This window comes from Eubalaena glacialis, chromosome 15, assembly GCF_028564815.1.
Source record: "Eubalaena glacialis isolate mEubGla1 chromosome 15, mEubGla1.1.hap2.+ XY, whole genome shotgun sequence".
In the NCBI taxonomy this organism is placed as follows: Eukaryota; Metazoa; Chordata; class Mammalia; order Artiodactyla; family Balaenidae; genus Eubalaena; species Eubalaena glacialis.
In genome coordinates this window covers 30,325,621-30,349,028 of record NC_083730.1, presented here as the reverse complement: position 1 = coordinate 30,349,028, position 23,408 = coordinate 30,325,621, and positions in this window count along the sequence as shown.

Sequence of the window (23,408 nt, the reverse complement as noted above, 5' to 3'; positions counted from 1 at the left end):
CAAACCACCCCAAAATTTAGACATGCAAACCAATATTTACTACCACTCTCAATTCTGTGGGTTGTCAATCTGGATGGTTTTATTTCTGCTGGTCATAATCATCATATGGCTACAGTTTCTGATAGCTTGTCTGAAAGTTGGTGCTGGCTGTCATCTGTCATGCCTCCTTTGTAAGATTTCTCATCCTTCAATAGGATAGACTAGACCTCTTCAGAACATGGAGCTCTTAAGGTTCCAAGAGTGAAAGCAAAAATTGTGAGGTCTCTTAAAATTTAGCCTTAGAGGTCACATAGCATTACTGTGCCATGTTCAATTTACTGGTCAAAGCAAATCATAAGATCAGTCCAGGCTCAAGGGAGAGGGAAAATATGCTCTACATTCTGATTTGAGAAGCGGCAAAATCATGCTACAAAGGCACATAGGAGGCATTTCTTCAGTTATCTTTGAAAATAATCTACCACATATAAATATAATAAACATAAAAACATGGTCCATCCTGGACCAGACACATGGCTTAGGATTATCAACATCTAGGCCTAGCATCTCATTTTATGCTTCCTCCTCCTACTCTTCATATCTACAAAAACCTGGACCCAATTTGGGATAATAAATTGGCATTATTTATTTCATTTCTTACTCAGGAATTTTTAACCAAAATTTCAACCAAAAAACTGTTGGAACTAACCAATGAATTCAGTAAAGTTACAGGATACAAAATTAACATATAAATATCAGAAGTGTCTCCATATACTAAGAACAAATTTTCTGAAAAAGAAATAAAGAAATCAATCTCATTTACAACAGCATCAAAGAAAAAGGAAAAAAAATAAACAAGGAATAAATTTAAACAAGAAGGTGAAACTACAAGACATTGATGAAAACTACAAAACATTGATGAAAAAAATTGAAGAAGACACAAATAAATAGAAAGGTATCCTGTGTTCATGGATTGGAAGAATACTGCTAAAATGTCAATAGTACCAAAAACCATCTATAGATTCAGTGCAACTCCTATCAAGATTCCAAGGTATTTTTTACAGAATTAGAAAAAAACACTCCTAAAATTTATATGGAACCACAAAGTACCCCAAATAACCAAAGAAATCCTGAGAAAGAAGAACAACATGGGAGGTATTGTTTTTAAGCTATACTATAAAGCTATAGTAATTAAAATAGTATGGTACTGGAATAAAAATAAATAGAGCAATGAAACAGAATCAAGAACCCAAAAATAAACTCAAGCATATACAGTCAACTAATATTTGACAGCAGATCCAAGAATACTCAATGGAGAAAAGACAGTCTCTTCAGTAAATAGTGCTGGGAATATTGGATATTCACATGTACAATAATAAAACTTGATTCATATCTTATACCACTCACAAAAATTAACTCCACATGAATTAAATGAATGAATTAAGTGACTTAAACCTAAGATCTGAAAACATGAAACTCTGAGAAGAAAACATAGGAAAAAATCTCCTTGACATAGATCTTGGTAATGATTTTTTGGACATCACATCTGAAACAAAAGCAACAAAATCAAAAATAAACAAGTGGAACTATATAAACCTAAAAAGCTTCTGCCCAGGAAAAGAAACCACCAACAAAGTAAAAAGACAACCTATAGACTGGGAAAAATATTTGTAAATCATATAGCTGATAAGGGGTTAATATTCAAAATATATAAAGAATTCATATCACTCAATAGCAAAATAACAAATAATCCAATTAAAATGAACAAAGGACTTGAATAGACATTTTTCCAAAGAAGATGTATGAATGGCCAACATGTACATGAAAATATGCTCAATATCACTAGTCATCAGGGAAATATAAATTAAAACCACAGTGAGGTATCACCTCATGCCTGTTAGAATGGCCATCATCACAAGAGATAACAAATGTTTGCATCAACGTGGAGAAAAAGGAGCCCTTGTGCACTGTTGGTGGGATTGTAAATTGGTACAGCCACTGTGGAAAACAGTATGGAAGTTCCTCAAAAAACTAAAAATAGAACTACCGTACGATCCAGTGAGTCCACTTCTGGGAATATATCCTAAGAAAATAAAAACACTAACTTGAAAATATAGCTGCACCCCCTAGTTCATAGCAGCATTATTTACAATAGCTAAGACACGGAAACAACTAAGTGTCTACTGATGGATGACTGGATGAAGAAAATGTGGTATAATTACACAATGGAACACTATTCAGCCATTAAAAAAACAAAAACAAAAAAAAAAAAACAAGGAAATTCTACCATTTGCAGCAACATGGATGGACCCTGAGGGCATTATATGCTAAGTGAAATAAGTCAGACAGAGGAAGACAAATACAATATGATCTCACTTATATGTGGAGTCTAAAACAAAACAAAATAAGAAGCAACCAAGCTCATAGATAAAGAGATCGGTTTTGTGGTTACCAGATGCAGGGGTTTAGCGGGAGGGGAATTTGAAGGAAGGTGGTCAAAATGTACAAACTTCCAGTTATAAGACAAATTAGTACTAAGGATGTAACATACATCATAATGACTATAGTTAATATAAGAGAGTAAATCCTAAGAGTTCTGAGCACCGGGAGAAATTTTTTGTTCCTTCTCTTTTTATTGTCTATATGAAATGATGGATGTTAACTGAGTACATTGTGGTAATCATTTTACAATATATGTAAATAAAGCCATCGTGCTGCACACCTTAAACTTATACAATGATGTATATCAATTATTTCTCAATAAAACTGAGGAAAATTTAATCTAAAAAATACCTCTTTGGGGGTGTGGGGGGAGGAAAGCAATTTAAATAGAAAAGAACATATACACAATGGTCTGTACCCTTAATTCATTTCCATTTCTGACACTGCTAAAAATTAAAATGACAACTAGTCAAAGGTATCAAACTTCCCCAAGCCTGAAGCTTCACGCAGAAAATTAAAACAATAATGCCGAAGTCAAAGAAGAATCTTTAAATGGCAGTGAAAATAAATTTCCCCTTCTGATCACCAGCCCCAGGAGAATCCTTGAAATGCCTGTGAGACAACAAGTACTAAGCTGATTTCCCAAACTCTCCCTTAAGCCTACTTGCTCCATTTACTGAGAACTTCCACTCGATACCTCCCCACTATTCTCCCATGTACATACACTGCTGATGCAGAGCTCTAGACTAAATTCAGATGTCCTTGCAGGTCTTTTCAGCCCTAACCTCCCACACTTCAAAACCTCAGAAAAATGATATGGTTTGTGAATTTTCTTGTCCTTTTTCTTCCAGCCTTCTAGTTTTTTGACTTGTGTCTCCTGTCCCTGTCTGTAGTCAATCTAATAAACTAATCTAGATTAAGAAACTCCTGAATGATAATAGCTGTAGAAAGCTAAACTCCTCCAATAGCATTTGCATTTTTCTTAGCAACCTTCAAAGATTTAAATCAAAGAATGATAGAAATAGAGATTTTGCAGATAGGATGGGAGATATTTGGTGGAAGACACCTATGAAATTTGATTTGTACTCCTTAAGCACAACAAGGAATATATGATTTCTTTTTAATGATGTATGATTTCTATGAAAGAAAAGCATCTTGTCTAAAATAATAATTTTTTTGTAAAAGCTAAGAAATTTCACTCTTAATATTGATATCAGTGAACCCCATTATAATGATAACTAAGGTAACTGAAGAGTTCCATGCTCCAGATAAAGGGCCACTGAAGGACTCCAGACTCAATGCCACACAATTTCAGTCTGACTCCGGATTCCTTGCCATGGACTTAGGCATATATTAGCTCTCCAGATAAGCAACTGAATATTCTAAGAGCCACTCAGGCTTATCCACACAAGGAGTTTAATCTGTGATTCGGGGGTTGCCAAATGGACCCCTAAGACTTCTTTCCCCAACTGCATGCCTCAAAGCCTGGAACCGCACTACTCAAGATTAATTGTCTTGAATTTTAAAGCCCACCATTTCTCTATTAAGAAGGCCCAGGTGAAATCTGAAGCTATGTCTGTTCCATACCTTCAATAGACCATTTTCAATCTAAACCTTCAGATGGGAGCAGGGCTTTATGGTAGAATTTATAACTCAGGAACTCTTGAACCCTTAGTAAGCTGATGATGAACTTTCAGGATCTGCGAACTCTGGATGTAGAAGCAAATCTTCCATTTCAACATCAGACTCCTTATTCTTGTTTCTTTGAGAAGTGATGGGAAACATTTAAATGCATGTAGGTGTACTTTTCTGAAGAAAAGCCCTCAGCTTTCATCACATGCTCGATTAGATCATTGATACAAAAAACTTTAAAGTGATGAAAAGACCCAGGATAAGAAGAAGGGTGCTGCCTAACTCCCTAACACCATACACAAAAAAAACCTCAAAATGGATTAAAGACCTAAATGTAAGGCCAGACACTATCAAACTCTTAGAGGAAAACATAGACAGAACACTCTATGACATAAATCACAGCAACATCCTTTTTGACCCACCTCCTAGAGAAATGGAAATAAAAACAAAAATAAACAAATGGGACCTAATGAAACTTAAAAGCTTTTGCACAGCAAAGGAAACCATAAACAAGATGAAAAGACAACCCTCAGAGTGGGAGAAAATATTTACAAATGAAGCAACTGACAAAGGACTAATCTCCAAAATTTACAAGCAGCTCATGAAGCTCAATATCAAAAAAACAAACAACCCAGTCCAAAAATGGGCAGAGACCTAAATACACATTTCTCCAAAGATATACAGATTGCCAACAAACACATGAAAATATGCTCAACATCATTAATCATTAGAGAAATGCAAATCAAAACTACAATGAGATATCATCTCACACCGGTCAGAATGGCCATCATCAAAAAATCTACAAACAATAAATGCTGGAGACAGTGTGGAGAAAAGGGAACCCTCTTGCACTGCTGGTGGGAATGTAAATTGATACAACCACTATGGAGAACAGTATGGAGGTTCCTTAAAAAACTAAAAATAGAACTACCATACTACCCAGCAATCCCACTACTGGGCATATACCCTGAGAAAACCATAACTCAAAAAGAGTCATGTACCACAATGTTCATTGCAGCTCTATTTACAATAGCCAGGACATGGAAGCAACCTAAGTGTCCATTGACAGATGAATGGATAAAGAAGATTTGGCACATATATACAATGAAATATTACTCAGCCATAAAAAGAAATGAAATTGAGTTATTTGTAGTGAGGTGGATGGACGTAGAGTCTGTCATACAGAGTGAAGTAAGTCAGAAAGAGAAAAACAAATACCGTATGCTAACACATACATATGAAATCTAAAAACAAAAAACAAAAACAAAATGGTCATGAAGAACCTAGGGGCAAGACGGGAATAAAGATGCAGACCTACTAGAGAATGGACTTGAGGACACGGGGAGGAGGAAGGGTAAGCTGGGACAAAGTGAGAGAGTGGCATGGACATATATACACTACCAAATGTAAAAGAGATAGCTAGTGGGAAGCAGCCGCATAGCACAGGGAGATCAGCTCGGTGCTTTGTGACCACCTAGAGGGGTGGGATATGGAGGGTGGGAGGGAGGAAGACGCTAGAGGGAAGAGATATGGGGATATATGTATATGTACAACTGATTCACTTTGTTATGAAGCAGAAACTAACACACCATTGTAAAGCAATTATACTCCAATAAAGATGTTTAAAAAAAACTGAAAAAAATTAATTAATTAGTTTAAAAAAAAATGAAGAAGGGTGCAAGGCAGTTCAGCAGTGGTTGGCAGGGTGAGAGAAGGGGAGCAAGTGTGAACAGGAAGGCAGAAAGCTCTTGAGACTAAATGTCCTGTGGTCACAGCTTGGCTCCACATTCACTGGTTTATAATCCCAATGCTTGCTCAATAGTGGTCCAGATCATGCCCCTACAGTCGCAGAAGCTCCTCTAACCTACCCTCGGAATGCCCACCCCAGAAGAAACACTCCAGGCTCCTGCTCTTGTACCTTGCCACACAACTTTGCCATAACTGGTTTCCCCACGGTCTAGAATCTCTCCTGAAGGGCTGCATTTTGCACTTGGGCAGGGAAACAACTTCATTCCTCACCTTTCCCTTCTTCTCTTTGGCCCCCAAATTTGGGACATATATAACAAAGCCTTTCTTGCTGCAGCAAGGAGGAAGAAGAGCAGGGATCTAGTTCAGGCCTGGGGGAGCCCATAAACACAATGGTGTAACAACTCGGCTCTGGCAGAGAGGGTCAGACCTAATGACCAGCCTCCCATAAAGAAATGTCAGCAGCACAGCTATGCCATTCATAGGTTCTCTGGGCAGGTGCAAAGAGTAACCTGTAGAAGAGCTTGAAACTCATCCAGAGTAGGTAATCAGGCACCCACCCATGTAGACAGAGGTAATACATGCAGCCAGAGTTATCTTGGCCTTATGCCTCACCCCAGTACCTCCACCCCCTCGTATACACATGTGCATACATAAAAGCACAGTCTCAAAGCTTACCAAAACAAGATGGGGAGAAAAATGCTACTAAGCCTACTGTATAAAATTTGTCATATCTAAATAGTAATATATGTCCACTATGGAAAACATAGAAAGGTACAGAGAAGGGAATAAAAAGTATTCATATTCATGCCACCAGAAGTACCTCCAGGTGTATTTTTCTCCTGATAGTACACAAACTGTACACACCACAGATTTCTCCATTCTGCTTCATTTTCTTGGTTGTAGGGACAGCTCTCAGAAAGATGTTCAGAAGATAATAAAATAGCCCTGTCAGTGTTTCCTAAAGTCTGTTCATTGTGATCTATGATGTATATCTTCCTTGGAATATTTATTAATAGGTGCTTCATGTTAATAGTGTTATGTGGTCAAAAAGTTTGAGAAATGCTGGGTTTAACAAAATTAAGTTTCTTTACCACTGAATCTTTAATATACAATATACATTATGTATTCGCAAGAGAAAGATAGACTGTGAAACATTTGTTAAATGTATTTTGACCATAGAACCCTTCTCACACAGAGCATTTCATTTCACTAATGTGTTATGAATATGTTAGAAAATGCTGAAACAAAAATTCAGGGAAAAGAAATCCTGTGATCAGTTCTGGCATTGATATTTGACTTTAATCATCTATTGCTGTGTAACAAATTATTTCAACACTTAGAGACTTAAAACAACATTTATCATCTCACAGTTCCTGTGTGGGTCAGAAATTCAGGAGTGGCTTAGTTGGAAGCTAAGGGTTTGGGTCAGGGTCTCTCAGAAGGCTGCAAGTTGTTAGTCAGGATCTCAGTCATCTGAAGGTTCCCCCAGGGGAGAATCTGCTTCCATGTTCACTCACAGTACCATTGGCAGAATTCAGTTCTCTTCGGGTTGTCAGACTGAAGGCCTCAGTTTCTCACTGGCTATTGACCAAATGCTGTCCCCAGGTCTTCACCATGTGGGGCTCTGCAACTTGCTTCATTATAGCAAGTACATGAGAAGAGCCAAAGAGAGAGAACAAGCAAGAGGGAAGTCACAGTAGTTATAACCTAATCTCGGAAACAGCATCCTATTGCCTTTGGTGTATTCTATTTGCTAGAAGTGAGTCACTAAGTCCAGCTCACACACAAAGGAAGCAGATTATAGAAGAATGTGAATATCAGGAGGCCAGGATCATGGGAGACTGTTTAAGAAGCAGTTAATTACAGCTATTAAAATAGATAATAGAATCTTCAACCTAGAAGTATTCTAAGAGATTATTTGATTTCCATATTAGAAGATAAGAGAACTAAGGTTCTGTAGGCTTAACTGTGTTTCCCCAGATCGCATGGCACCAGGTGGTAAAAATTTTTTAATAGAGACTCAGCAGCCTGTGTCTACATCTGTAAAATGGAAGTAATGATTCTTGGGTTGCCTTTCTCTTCTGTTACCGAACTCAGGTCCAGCTGCTCACCACTTGAAAATCAATACCCAAGAGAGAGGCAAGTGTTGGTAGAAAGGAAAGTTTCTTTTAATCAGAATGCCAGCAATCTGGAGAGATGGTGGACTCGGTGTCCCCAAAAATCAACTCCGAAGATTCTGCTCGACCATGAAAGTTTTTAAAGGTAAAAGGAAAGTAATTTCAGTTAATCATTGAATTAGGGGATCAGACTCGTCCCTGTCTCCCACTGCATGTAGGCTTGTCGTCTTCTTGTGACATTTCTTTAGGTGCTATCTTGTTCACCAGTTTTATCACACAGTTTGTTTGCCAGATTACTGAAGGGGAAGCTAAGGAAGAGATCTGGTCATCTGTTCATTACTTATTCTTCATTTCTATTTCTTTAATCTATGGAAAGAACCAACAGGTTAGGCAAGATATTGTTTGATCAAAAGATTTGAAAAGTATGCTAGGGCCGGAAATGAGTAGAGCATGCGGGCACCTGATTTAAAAGTGAGTTACAATGTAGCTTTGCTAAATTGACAAGAAAAGAGATTTTCTGCTAAGGACGGCTTCCTGCAAAGAATTGCTTACAACCGCCCCCGCCCCAAGCCCCCTGTCAGACATCATTTCATTTCTATGGGATTAGGGACAAAAGTCCACCTTCTGCAACTTCATGTTGAGAAAGAGCATTGAGATCTTAGAGTGAACAATATCGATATGGGTTTGAAGCATCTCTCTGCCGACAGCTTCAGTTGCTCATTTACATATAAGGGCAGAACAAGCTACAATTATTTTGATGCCCACAAATATGTAGGTTATTATGAGCAATAGTGTTAATCCCATTCTCTCAAGGCCAGTTCTTGGAATTGTGCTAGCCATATATTCAGTACTGCTCAAGATGGCACAGCTTATGTCATGGTTGCAGTCTGGTCATCATGCAGTTAGCTTTTCCCCTCTGGTGCCCATTATAGTACCTGTAAAATACTCAGAAATGTGCATCAGATACTGAATCTGTGACTTTATTGTCTTAATCATTAACTACTTGAACCTGCTATTTTGGGATGGCTGGGAGACTTCAGCTTTTCTACAAACAAGAGGCAGAGGACCTGGAGGAATATTTGTATTTGGTGGGGGGTGGTGGGGGTGGCAGAGAGTTCTGTTCAGTTCCACCTCAACAGAAATCTGTGAGAAACCAGAGCAATCCAGAGAGTGAAAATTCTTTAAAGGGATAAAATGATAGCTATTCAAAGTTATATTGTTATAATTATTACTTCTATTAATAATAATGATAGTGGGGCTTAGGCTTAGGACCAATAAATTTGTGAGATAAAATTTCTTTTTACTCCTCCTTTTCCTTTCTTTAATGATGCTCCTAGAAGCTTTGGGGAGGTTAATGCATGTACTTCCTGTTGAGGAAGCCCAAAGAGCTAGACATCCTGTCCCTTCCCACTGGCATGTTTCCAGTGACACTTACTAGGCTTTTCTGTTCCCATTGCACTTCTTCAGAGACTACCAATCTTCAGTTCCATTCTGAGAAGTTCTTCTCTCTCATTATTGGCAAAGCCTATTCAACCTAAACGAAGTATGTTTCCTTCCTAAATAGCCCATGTGTGAAAAGAATGGGTCTGGGATACTGCAGAGAAACAAACATGCTGCCATCACACCTATCCATATTCTAACTGTCACACGAGATGAAGGAAGAGATCCACCACCTCTGTGGAGTCCCCACCACTGGAGTGTTTTCATACATACCTGAAACCTTACCTCGCTTATCCTCTCTGAAGATCCACTTTGTGTTGGACACTTTTTTAAACACTTCATAGGATCATCTTTGATTTTCAAACACGCACACTCAAGTGAAGAGATGAGATGAATGAGGCTAGAGAAGGTTAAATCTCTTGGCCAACTTCAAAACCAACAGAAGAACAGGGAATCAGCCCCAGGTGAGTCTGATTCCAAAGCACAAACTTGTGTTTTTTTCCCACATTACCATGAATTTCAGGTTCTTCATTGTATTCTCCAGTAGATTCTAGGCAGCAAGAAGAAATGAGTTTACCTGATTTGTAACTTCAGTGCCTGGCACGGTGTTGGAATTAGTATCAGTTAATAATTAACATGCATTGTCCATTTCAGATATATTTATCATTTTGTCATCCTTTCTAAGATCTTGAGGGCAATATCTTGCCTTATACTCCCCTCAGCAGCCAGACTGCTCCAATATATTACAGATGTGTTGTTTATTTCTCCTCACCTTAACTGTCACCTGACGAGTGACAGGCAAAATCATGAGTTTAGTGACTGTATGTAGAAAAGATTATTTTGCCAGAGATTAAACACTTAACCCCAGTCAGCCAATAAATGTCTAACAATGGATGGCTCCATATCATACTATTCTGAAAAATGAGTGAAGTGGGTGTCCCAATGAATGTTGTTCTTTGCATACAAAGGATGGTACCTCATACTGAGGGCTTCCCTTCAATTTGTTCTAAATAATTTCCTTCACACATCAAACAAGGCAACCTCTTCTTTTATGTTTCTTGTTGAAAGCCAGTTTATCCGCACCTGTGAGGAAAGAAGAGGAAGTCAGGAGTTTCTGGATGGTGTTTACATTTTCTCCTGACATATTTTGTTCCAAAATATTTGTTCTTCCAAGAATCTGACATAGTATCTTGTTAGTACCCTCAGGCTGTCCACATTTTAACCTTATCCCAGCCTTAAACATCAGCTTCGCTCAATTGTGTATGTAGTTAAAGTATTTGTTTAGAGAGCTTTCCATCACAAGCACAAAATAATAACCAGGTATCATTTTGTGAGTCTATGTTGCCAGCAAAACTCTTCTTGATATTTTCCCAAATTTGCCTCACATTCACTCACCTTGTTTCTACTTCTTGACTCCTTGTCCCCTTCCTTCCTGAAGTATTGAGAACACGAATCTCCCTGTCAAGTTAATTCCTCACTCTTTTGCCAAACGTTCTTTATTTCACTTATTTATTGGGCTCATGCATATCCCCAGAGCTTACAATAATCCAGAGATTCACTGAATTCCGGTTTAGTATTTTCTTTGCCACTGAATTCATCTCTTTATTACCATTCAAGCTTTAACAGTATGCTTTAGTGCCAGAAAATACAACATTTATCTCACAGCTGAAGTGCAAATAGGATATTCCTCCAAATATCTTGCCCTTTATCCAGGAGCTATAAAAGACCTATATATATATATATATATATATATATATATATATATATATATATATATTCTTTGTAACTTAATGTCAGCATCCTAGCTCCAGCTGTGCTGTCTACAATTACAATAACAACCATCATCTGTACAACTTAAGCCTGGTCAAATGTTTACTAAATGCACACAATGTTGTGGTAATACCTCAATTCTCTTTGTGTAAATTTTCAAGAGTATTAAATCATTTGGGTTAAAATATGAAAAGTGGTTTTACATTTGTCGACACTAACATTAAGGAAACCTCACTCACCGGAAATTACTCAAATACATGGAAAATAGAAGTCAGATCACACAAACTCCAAGATGAGTCAGTCAAAAACCAAGATCAGAACCCAACACAGCAGAGCTGGTAGCCTCTGTGTCCCTCCTGGGTGCCTTGGACTCTTTGCTCTAAGGCAGCTCAGTCAGCCCAGTGTCCTATTCCGCAAGTAAAGAGCCTCCCTGCCCCCAATACCCAACAAGGCACCTTCATATCTGTGTCTGACAGCGACATACTCTGAGTTAAGTTTTGGTCAAGAGCTAGACCACTGCATCCTCATAACAGAAACATAATGTTTCACCCCTGGGTCAGATTCTCCCAACTGGGCTTTTGATCAAGAAGCATGTTCAAACAGTTGCTAAGCATCTTATATATAAAACATGCATAAAATTTTTTGAAAATTGTAAGGATGTAGAGTAAAAGTTTTAAAAACTTGAACGCTGTGGAGAAAATTAAAAACAAGCAATTGTTTTTATTTTTATATGTCTTCTAGATATAAAGCCAGTTGATTAGTTTAGAAATGTAGGATTGATTTAAAATACTTATAAAATTCTCAATTTTGGTACAGTGAATTACACAAATGCTCCCCAGATAGCTTTAGGAAACTGAAGTTATTTTTCAAAGGTAATAGAGAATATTGAGTCTTAGATATATATTTAAAAAAAAAGAAGACTAAATATTCTTTGGGTGACTTTTATAATTTTATATTTTATTTCTAAGCTTTTATGTCTCCACAAACAACATTCCGTTGGGTCCTACAAAAGGCAATTTAACTAGACATAAAACAATTTCAGCAAAAAGTCTTCCTTTGTACTCATTATCTAGTTAACTTTCATATTTCAGGAGGTGTTTGGGAAAACTGGTACTGATTCATACAGCAAATAAGTGAGGAATCGAGAAAAAATTCTTGACCCATAGTATTGTGTTCTGCTACCAATTGTACAACCTATTAACAGTGTGATTTAAGGAAAACACCTCAAGCTCTTTGAGTGGCAATTTTTTATCTGAAAAGGAGAATAGAGACAGTCATACAGAGTGCAGTAAGTCAAAAAGAGAAAAACAAATATCGTATATTAATGCGTATATGTGGAATCTGGAAAAATGGTACAGATGAACCAGTTTGCAAAGCAGAAATAGAGACACAGATGTAGAGAACAAACGTATGGACACCAAGGAGGGAAAGCAGAGGGGGTGGGGTGGTGGTGGTGGGATGAATTGGGAGATTAGGATTGACATATATACACTAATATGTATAAAATAGATAACTAATAAGAACCTGCTGTATAAAAAACAAATAAATAGAATTCAAAAAAAGGAGAATAGCAGTATTTTTCTTATCCACCTTATAAGGTTTCTATGAGACTCAAATAAGACAGTGGTCCCCAACCTTTTTGGGACCAGGGACCAGTTTAATGGAAGACAGTTTTTCCATGGATGGGGGTGGGGGGATGGTTCAGGCAGTAATGTGAGTGATGGGGAGTGATGGGGATCGGCAGATGAAGCTTTGCTCACTTGCCTGCCACTCACCTCCTGCTGTGAAGCCCGGTTCCTCACAGGCTACGGCCTGGGGTTTGGGGACCCCTGAAATAAGATGCCTTGGAATAACTTCCTAGTAAATAATACAACCTATTATTTAAATTATTCATATTCAGGTATCTCCACTACAATGCTGCTTCTTTATTCATGCTGTCCATAGTAATCAGTGAAGATAGATTCTGTTGAATGCAACAAGTTCTGAGCACCTTGGTCTGTCAATATTTGCTCACATGTTTTCATTCTAGGTCTAAGTTGTGGAGAGAGCTTTTAATCACAGTTCCCAATAACCAGAGGGCTATAGCACTAGCAGAGTTCCAGCAGAGCAGATGATAATTCAATCATTATATTAAACATGCAACATCATAGCATCTGCAAATAAGGACAGTTTCATATCTTCTTTTCCAGTCTTCACACCTTTTTTTTTTTCTTTCCTTATCACACTGGCTAGAACTGTCAGCAAAATGTTGAATCAAAATGTTAATAGAAGAAATCTTTATCTCCTGATATCTCACTAGTCTTTGTTTTTTCATCATGCTTTTGAAGATTGCAGAACTAAACACCTGCAATTTGGGTTTTCTGAAGTTTCTTCTTGATTAAATTTTTGTTGTGCTTTTTGGCAGGAATACTCCAGAAGTGATATTGTGTTCTTTTCAGTACATAATATTATGCAGTCAAAGATGTTATTAGTGAGTTCAATTTCAATCATCACTTGCCTAAGGCATTGTCTGCCAGATTTTGCCACTGTAAAGTTATCTTTCCATTTGTTAATTAATAAATATATTAATGAATTTTGAACTATTGGAGAATCCTGTGAATCCTCAATGTTTAACCCACTATTTTACTCATTTGTCAATGATTCTGGCCTAAATCAATTTTATGATTATGGTTGCCAAATAGTGATTTTCTACTTCTATCTTTTCTTCTATATTTAATTATTGGCCTTCTACAGTGAAGAAGAGCTTCATCATTTTATTTGTTTGTTTTTTACAGCAGTGTGGACTTACAGAATCTTTTTTTTTTTAATGATTTTTTTTATTGGAGTAAAATTGCTTTGCAATGTTGTGTTAGTTTCTGTTGTACAGTGAAGTGAATCAGCTATATGTATACCTATATCTACTCCCTCTTGGACCTCCCTTCCACCCCCCCATCCCACCCCTGGTCATCACAGAGCACTGAGCTGACCTCCCTGTGTTATACAGCAGGTTCCCAATAGCTATCTATTTTACACATGGTAGTGTATTTATGTCAAACCTAATCTCCCAATTAGTCTCACCCTCCCCTTCCCCCACAGTGCCCACATGTCCATTCTCTACATCTACATCTCTAGTCCTGCCTTACAAATAGGTTCATCTGTACCATTTTTCTAGATTCCACATATGTGCGTTAATATACGGTATTTGTTCTTCTCTTTCTGGTTTACTTCACTCTGTATGACAGACTCTAGGTCCATCCACATCTCTACAAATAACCCAATTTCATTATTTCATTCAATTGGTTATAGTTCACCATCGTTATTAATTTTGAGCTTAAATTGTCCCAGATTTGACCAGTAGGAGCTCCTCAAGTTGGCTCTGTGTCCATTTGATATGTCACCATTATTCCTTAAGCACTTCTTTACTTTCTTACACAGCAAGATGTTTCAGGTTTATCATACTTTCCTTCCCTGGTCATGGGATCAGCCATTTTCCCAAAGCATCCTGGTTCCCTTCAGTAGAGAATGGGACTGAAAGCCATAATTTGCTGCTAGGTATTGTTGTTGTTACTTATAGGTTTTTTACACTAATTTGTTTTTAATCTAGTCTGCAAGTCTTAATCTTTTGTTGGACTATTTATTCTATTTACATTAACTATAACTATTGATATCTCAATTTGTTCCATTTTAATAATAAATAAAATAATTTAGTGGTTATCTTAGGTATTAAAACATGCACCATTCCCTGCTTAGTGTATTTAAAAGTGTATAAAATGTTAAAAACTTACAAGATATTAACTAAATATACTCTTCTCCCTCTCCTGTGTTAATGTTTTCATGAATTTTCCATTCATATATATTTCAAACCTCATAACATATTATTTTAAACACTAAATATTTATTAGAATTACCCACATGTTTACCCTTTCCAATGTTCTTTCTTTCTCTCTATAAGCATTTTCCTCTGTTTCAAAAACCCTGTTTAATATTTCTTTTCATACCAATCTGCTAGTAATAGATGTCTCAGGCCTTATTTGTCTAAAAGAATTTTTATTTCACATTTATTTTTGAAGGGTTTTTGATGGGTTTAAAGTTTTAAATTGAGAGTTATTTTCTTTCTGATGTCATTCCACTGTTTTTCTGAGGATGGCTTCTGTCTTATTCTTACTACTTTGAAAGTAATCTGTGTTAATCTCTGGCTGCTTTGAAATTTTTCTCTTGTCTTTAGTTTTCTGCAGTTTTACAATTATATATCAAGTATTATGGGTTGAATTGTATCCCCCAATAAAGATATGCTCAAGACCTAATCCCTAATACCTCAGAACATGATTTCATTTGGGTACAGTCTTTACTTTACTTTACATCTCCTAAAATGAGATCTTTAGGGTCCTAATCCAATATGACTGGTGTCCTTACAAAAAGAGGAGATTTGAGCACAGAGACAGACACACAGAGGGTGGGTGATGTGAAGACACACAGGGAGAACTCCACGTGAAGAAGGAGCATTAGAAAAATGCATCTACCTGCCAAAGAGTACCTGAAGCTACCAGAAGACTGGAGAGAGGCATGAAACAGATCCTTCCCTTCCAACACCTTGATTTCAGACTTATGGCTCCCAGAACTGTAAGACAGTAAGTTTCCATTGTCTTAAGCCACTCAGTTTGTGGTACTGTGTTACAGCAGCCCTTGGAAACTAATACACAAGGTATGGTTTTCTCTACATTTTTCTTGCCTATTATGCTGGTCTGAAATGTCAATGCACCATTAGCACAAAGCAGTTATCCTACCTGAGGACTAGAGCACTTTGGAATGTAGGATTTGATGCCTTTAGCAAATTTGGAGACATTTTTGGACATTATCTCTTCACATATTCCTTCTATCCTACTGTCTTTTCTCTCCTTCTGAAATAACAGTATATGTTAGACTTCTTCACCATAGCACATATGTCTCTTACAATACTTTCTGTATTTTATATTCTTTTCTTCTCTGTGTGCTTCCGTCTAGGTTTGTTCTAATATCTATTTCTTGTTCACTAATTCTCTAGTCTGTTTCCCTGTTAGTAAAACACATCAATTTATTAAATTCTTAAATCTAGTTACTGTACTTTTCACTTCTAATTTTCATTTCATTCTGTTTTATAGATCCCAATTCTTTCATTACATTATCTATAGTTTTATCTTACATGTATTAATTATAATTATTCTAAAGACCATATCTGATCTTTCTAAATTGTGAATATCTATTTTCCATTTATGCTTTTGGTTTTCAGTCATTCAGCCTTGTTTCTTGGCTTACTTGGTAACTTTTGATTGAATACTGGGTATTTCTTTTTTTTTTTAATTTTTTTTTAAATTGCATTTTTATTTATTTATTTATTTATTTTTAATATTTATTTTTGGCTGTGTTGGGTCTTCGTTTCTGTGCGAGGGCTTTCTCTAGTTGCGGCAAGTGGGGGCCACTCTTCATCACGGTGCGCGGGCCTCTCACTATCGCGGCCTCTCTTGTTGTGGAACACAGGCTCCAGACGTGCAGGCTCAGTAGTTGTGGTGCACGGGCCCAGTTGCTCCACGGCATGTAGGATCTTCCCAGACCAGGGCTCGAACCCATGTCCCCTGCATTGGCAGGCAGATTCTCAACCACTGTGCCACCAGGGAAGCCCCCAAATACTGGGTATTTCTTATAAAAAATTATAGTGACCCTATATGATGCTGTCTTTCTTCAAATAGACAGTGTTGGCTATAAGCTTGATCCAGTTGGGGCTTTCCTATTTCAGATTAACCTTTACTTCTTGGGTGTAACACTTTCATATATCTCATCACAAAGCCTGAGGTGTTCATGAGGATGGCTCTTCCTTGATTGTCTCTGAATGCTAAACCTTGACACCCTAGTACCATGAGACTGCAAAATCTCTGCTAAATTTTTGACCTCTTAGCAGCAGATTTTTGCATAATTTTTGAGAGTGTTGCCCCCTACAAGCACTATTTTGGAGAAAACAAATGTCTTGGAAAATTTTCCAAAAAAGATTCAGGTTCACCTCTGTTATTTCCTTTTCTATGAGATCTTTCCCTTCAAATAATGGCTGTCTTGATTGCTCTGAACTCTGTTTGTCTCCCTAACCCTATGAGGCTGCCAAAAGTGCTATACTGCCATTTTCTGTTTGGCTTTGGTGCCATAATCTGTGAATGAGCAAAGGCCCTGAGGAGGAAAATGCAGCCATAAATGCCAAACTCACTTCAATGAAATTCATTTCTCCTCAGGATCTTGGACCTTAATGCCTGGTTGCCTTAGATGCTTCCTAATGTTTTCAAAGAACTGCTTTTCTTCTCCCAACCCCCAAATCTAACTCATAAATTTCTTGGTGGAAGGTTTTTTTGGTACCAGCTATACCACCATAGGCAGAAGTAGAAGTGTTTCCTACTTTTTGAATCCTATAACAAAGAAAATGATAATTTTTGCCTTGCTGCCCTAAGGAATATTTGAAGTTAATTTAACCTGGAGAAGTGGAAAATAATAGGAAAGGAAAATTATTAATTATTTTAGTAACTTACTCACCAAATCTTCACTGAGTACACAGTTTGTATGAGGCATTGTTCAGAAAGAAAGAAAGAAAGAAAGAAAAGAAAGAAAGAAAGAAAGAAAGAAAGAAAGAAAGAAAGAAAGAAAGAAAGAAAGAAAGAAAGAAAGAAAGAAACGAAAGAAAGAAAAGAAAGAAAGAAAGAAAGAAAGAAAGAGAAAGAAAGAAAGAAAGAAAGAAAGAAAAAGAAATGAAGGAAGGAAGGAAGAAAGAAAGAAAGAAGGAAGGAAGGAAGGAAGGAAAGAAAGAGAGAAAGAGAGAAAGGGGGAGGGAGGAAGGGAAGGAGGGAAGTGGGAAGGAACTCCCTATTCACATGGAGCTTTTATTCTAATGAATTTAAATGGATTGATATGTAAGTAAATATTTATCAGATAATGATAACTGCCTTTGTAAGCAGATCATTTAGGGGGGTCCCCAGAGAAAGAGAACCAGGAATGGCTTTCTTGACATAAGAGAACCCATTTTAGCCTAAGCCATTTTGTGACCTAAGCCTGGCCACAATGCTTGCCCTTGAACAGGTCTCACTAATTAATGATTTAAAGGAGGGGATGCAGAAACAAGGGAGGAGCAGTCAAGAAACAATAGTGCAGCTTTGGGGCAGGGTCCTGGTTCCTCAAGGAACATACATAATAATATATCTTTGAGTTCTTCAGGAACTAAGGCCCACACCCAGGTGGAGGATGGAATTATGATGTTGACCCTTCTGACTTCAGTCAACTACAGCTTGGACTCTGTTGACTTTTGCCCCAATTCTATGCTGAAATCCCCTCTGCTCAAGTCCTGTCATGAATGTGCAAATACCCTTAGCTTAAAGCTTCCCCAGTTTTGTTGTTCAGGAAGACACTGCTTTGGGAAAGATCCCAGTGTTCTCCTTACTTGCTACAAGTAATAATAAATCCTTCCTTCTCCCACGTTTTGGCTTGGTTGTGTCTATTGGCTCAACACCCACCAAGAGGTGAACCCAGTTTTTGGGTAACACCATGCAGAGATTAAAATAAGATAAAAAATGACTGAGTACCCAGGAGAAGATGGCGGAAGAGTAAGACGCAGAGATCACCTTCCTCCCCACAGATACATCAGAAATACATCTACACGTGGAACTGCTCCTATAGAACACCCACTGGCAGAAAACCTCAGACCTCCCAAAAGGCAAGAAACTCCCCACGTACCTGGGTAGGGCAAAAGAAAAAAGAAAAACCAGAGACAAAAGAATAGGGACGGGACCTGCACCAGTGGGAGGGAGCTGTGAAGGAAGAAAGGTTTCCACACACTAGGAAGCCTCTTCGTGGGCAGAGACTGTGAGTGGCAGAGGGGGGAAGCTTCGGAGCCACGGAGGAGAGCGCAGCAACAGGGGTGCAGAGGGCAAAGCGGAGAGATTCCCACACAGAGGATCAGTGCTGACCAGCACTCACCAGCCCGAGAGGCTTGTCTGCTCCCCCGCCGGGGCGGGCGGGGGCTGGGAGCTGAGGCTCGGGCTTCGGTTGGATTGCAGGGAGAGGACTGGGGTTGGCGGCGTGAACACAGCCTGAAGGGGTTAGCGCACCACAGCTAGCCAGGAGGGAGTCCGGGAAAAGGTCTGGAGCTGCCAAACAGGCAAGAGACTTTTTCTTGCCTCTTTGTTTCCTGGTGCGCGAGGAGAGGGGATTCAGAGTGCCACCTAAACGAGCTCCAGAGACGGGCGCGGGCTGCGGCTATCAGCGTGGACCCCAGAGATGGGCATGAGACGCTAAGGCTGCTGCTGCTGCCACCAAGAATCCTGTGTGCGAGCACAGGTCACTATCCACACCTTCCCTCCCGGGAACCTGTGCAGCCCGCCACTGCCAGGGTCCCGTTATCCAGGGACAACTTCCCCGGGAAAACGCACGGCGCACCTCAGGCTGCTGCAACATCATGCCGACCTCTGCCGCCGCAGGCTCGCCACGCATCCATACCCCTCCCTCCCTCGGCCTGAGTGAGCTGGAGCCCCGAATCAGCTGCTCCTTCAACCCCGTCCTGTCTGAGCGAAGAACAGACGCCCTCAGGCGACCTACACGCAGAGGTGGGTCCAAATCCAAAGCTGAAACCCGGGAGCTGTGCGAACAAAGAAGAGAAAGGGAAATTTCTCCCAGCAGCCTCAGAAGCAGCGGATTAAAACTCCACAATCAACTTGATGTACCCTGCATCTGTGGAATACCTGAATAGACAATGAATCATCACAAATTGAGGAGGTGGACTTTGGGAGGAACGATATATTATTTTTTCCCCTTTTCCTCTTCTTGTGAGTGTGTATGTGTATGCTTCTGTGTGAGATTTTGTCTGTATAGCTTTGCTGTCACCATTTGTCTTACGGTTCTGTCCGTCCATTTTTTTGTTTGTTTTTTTTTTACTTAAAAAATTGTTTTTTCTTAATAATTATTTTTAATTTTAATAACTTTATTTTATTTTATCTTACTTTATTTTATTTTATTTTATTTTATCCTCTTTCTTTCTTTCTTTCTTTCCATTTTTTCTCCCTCTTATTCTGAGCCGTGTGGATGAAAGGCTCTTGGTGCTCCAGCCAGGCATCAGGGCTGTGCCTCTGAGGTGGGAGAACCAACTTCAGGACACTGGTCCACAAGAGACCTCCCAGCTCCACGTAATACCAAATGGTGAAAATCTCCCAGAGATCTCCATCTCAACACCAAGACCCAGCATCACTCAATGACCAGCAAGCTACAGTGCTGGACAGCCTATGCCAAACAACTAGCAAGACAGGAACACAACCCCATCCATTAGCAGAGAGACTGCCTAAAATCATAATAAGGCCACAGACACCCCAAAACACACCACCAGACGTGGACCTGCCCACCAAAAAGACAAGATCCAGGCTCATCCACCAGAACACAGGCACTAGTCCCCTCCACCTGGAAGCCTACACAACCCACGGAACCAACCTTAGCCACTGGGGACAGATACCAAAAACAACGCGAACTACGAACCTGCAGCCTGTGAAAAGGAGACCCCAAACACAGTAAGATAAGCAAAATGAGAATACAGAAAAACACACAGCAGATGAAGGAGCAAGGTAAAAACCGACCAGACCTAACAAATGAAGGGGAAATAAGCAGTCTACCTGAAAAAGAATTCAGAATACTGATAGTAAAGATGATCCAAAACCTTGGAAATAGAATAGACAAAATGCAAGAAACATTTAACAAGGACGTAGAAGAACTAAAGAGTAACCAAGCAATGATGAACAACACAATAAATGAAATTAAAAATACTCTAGAAGGGATCAATAGCAGAATAACTGAGACAGAAGAACGGATAAGTGACCTGGAAGATAAAATAGTGGAAATAACTACTGCAGAGCAGAATAAAGAAAAAAGAATGAAAAGAACTGAGGACAGTCTCAGATACCTCTGGGACAACATTAAATGCACCAACATTCGAATTATAGGGGTCCCAGAAGAAGAAGAGAAAAAGAAAGGGACTGAGAAAATAGTTGAAGAGATTATAGTTGAAAACTTCCCTAATAGGAGAAAGGAAATAGTTAACCAAGTCCTGGAAGCACAGATAGTCCCATACAGGAAAAATTCAAGGAGAAACACACCAAGACACATATTAATCAAACTATCAAAAATTAAATCTAAAGAAAACATGTTAAAAGCAACAAGGGAAAAACAACAAATAACACACAAGGGAATCCCCATAAGGTTAACAGCTGAGCTTTCAGCAGAAACTCTGCAAGCCAGAACAGAGTGACAGGACATATTTAAAGTGATGAAGGAGAAAAACCTACAACCAAGATTAATCTACCCAGCAAGGATCTCATTCAGATTTGATGGAGAAAATAAAACCTTTACAGACAAGCAAAAGCTGAGAGAGTTCAGCACCACCAAACCAGCTTTACAACAAATGCTAAAGGAACTTCTCTAGGCAAGAAACACAAGAGAAGGAAAACACCTACAATAACAAACCCAAAACATTTAAGAAAATGGGAATAGGAACATGTATATGAATAATTACCTTAAATGCAAATGGCTTAAATGCTCCCACCAAAAGACACAGACTGGCTGAATGGATACAAAAACAAGACTCCTATATATGCTGTCTAGAAGAGACCCACTTCAGACCTAGAGACACATACAGACTGAACGTGAGGGGATGGAAAATTATATTCCATGCAAATGGAAATCAAAAGAAAGCTGGAGTAGCAATTCTCATATCAGACAAAATAGACTTTAAAATAAAGACTATTACAAGAGACAAAGAAGGACACTACATAATGATCAAGGGATCAATCTGAGAAGAAAATATAACACTTGGAAATATCCATGCACCCAACATAGGAGCACCTCAATACATAAGGCAAATAGTAACAGCCATAAAAGGGGAAATCAACAGTAACACAATCATAATAGGGGACTTTAACACCCCACTTTCACCAATGGACAGATCATCCAAAGTGAAAATAAATAAGGAAACACAAGCTTTAAATGATACATTAATCAAGATGGACTTAATTGATATTTATAGGACATTCCACCCCAAAACAACAGAATACACATTTTTCTCAAGTGCTCATGGAACATTCTCCAGGATATCTTGGGTCACAAATCAAGCCTTGGTAAATTTAAGAAAATTGAATTCGTATCAAGTATCTTTTCCGACCACAATGCTATGAGACTAGAAATCAATTACAGGAAAAGATCTGTAAAAAATACAAACACATGGAGGCTAAACAATACGCTACTTAATAACGAAGTGATTACTGAAGAAATCAAAGGGGAAATCAAAAAATACCTAGAAACAAATGACAATGGAGACACAACGACCCAAAACCTATGGGATACGGCAAAAGCAGTTCTAAGAGGGAAGTTTATATCAATATAATCCTACCGGGCTTCTCTGGTGGTGCAGTGGTTGAGAATCTGCCTGCCAATGCAGGGGACACGGGTTCGAGCCCTGGTCTGGGAAGATCCCACATGCCGCAGAGCAACTGGGCCCGTGAACCACAATTACTGAGCCTGCGCGTCTGGAGCCTGTGCTCTGCAACAAGAGAGGCCACGATAGTGAGAGGCCCGTGCACTGCGATGAAGAGTGGCCCCCGCTTGCCACAACTAGAGAAAGCCCTAGCACAGAAACGAAGACCCAACACAGCCATAAATAAATAAATTAATAAATTTAAAAAAAAAAAGAATGTTGTTTAAAAAAAAATATATATATATATATAATCCTACCTTAGAAAACAGAAAACATCTCCAATAAACAACCTAACCTTGCACCTAAAGCAATTAGAGAATGAAGAACAAAAAAAACCCAAAGTTAGCAGAAGGAAAGAAATTATAAAGATCAGATCAGAAATAAATGATAATGAAAGGAAGGAAATGATAGCAAAGATCAATAAAACTAAAAGCTGCTTTTTTGAGAAGATAAACAAAATTGATAAACCATTAGCCAGACTCATCAAGAAAAAAAGGGAGAAGACTCAAATCAATAGAATTAGTAATGAAAAAGGAGAAGTAACAACTGACACTGCAGAAATACAAACGATCATGAGCGATTACTACAAGCAACTCTATGCCAATAAAATGGACAACCTGGAAGAAATGGACAAATTCTTAGAAATGCACAACCTGCCGGGACTGAACCAGGAAGAAATAGAAAATATGAACAGACCAATCACAAGCACTGAAATTGAAACTGTGATTAAAAATCTTCCAACAAACAGAAGCCCAGGACCAGATGGCTTCACAGGCGAATTCTATCAA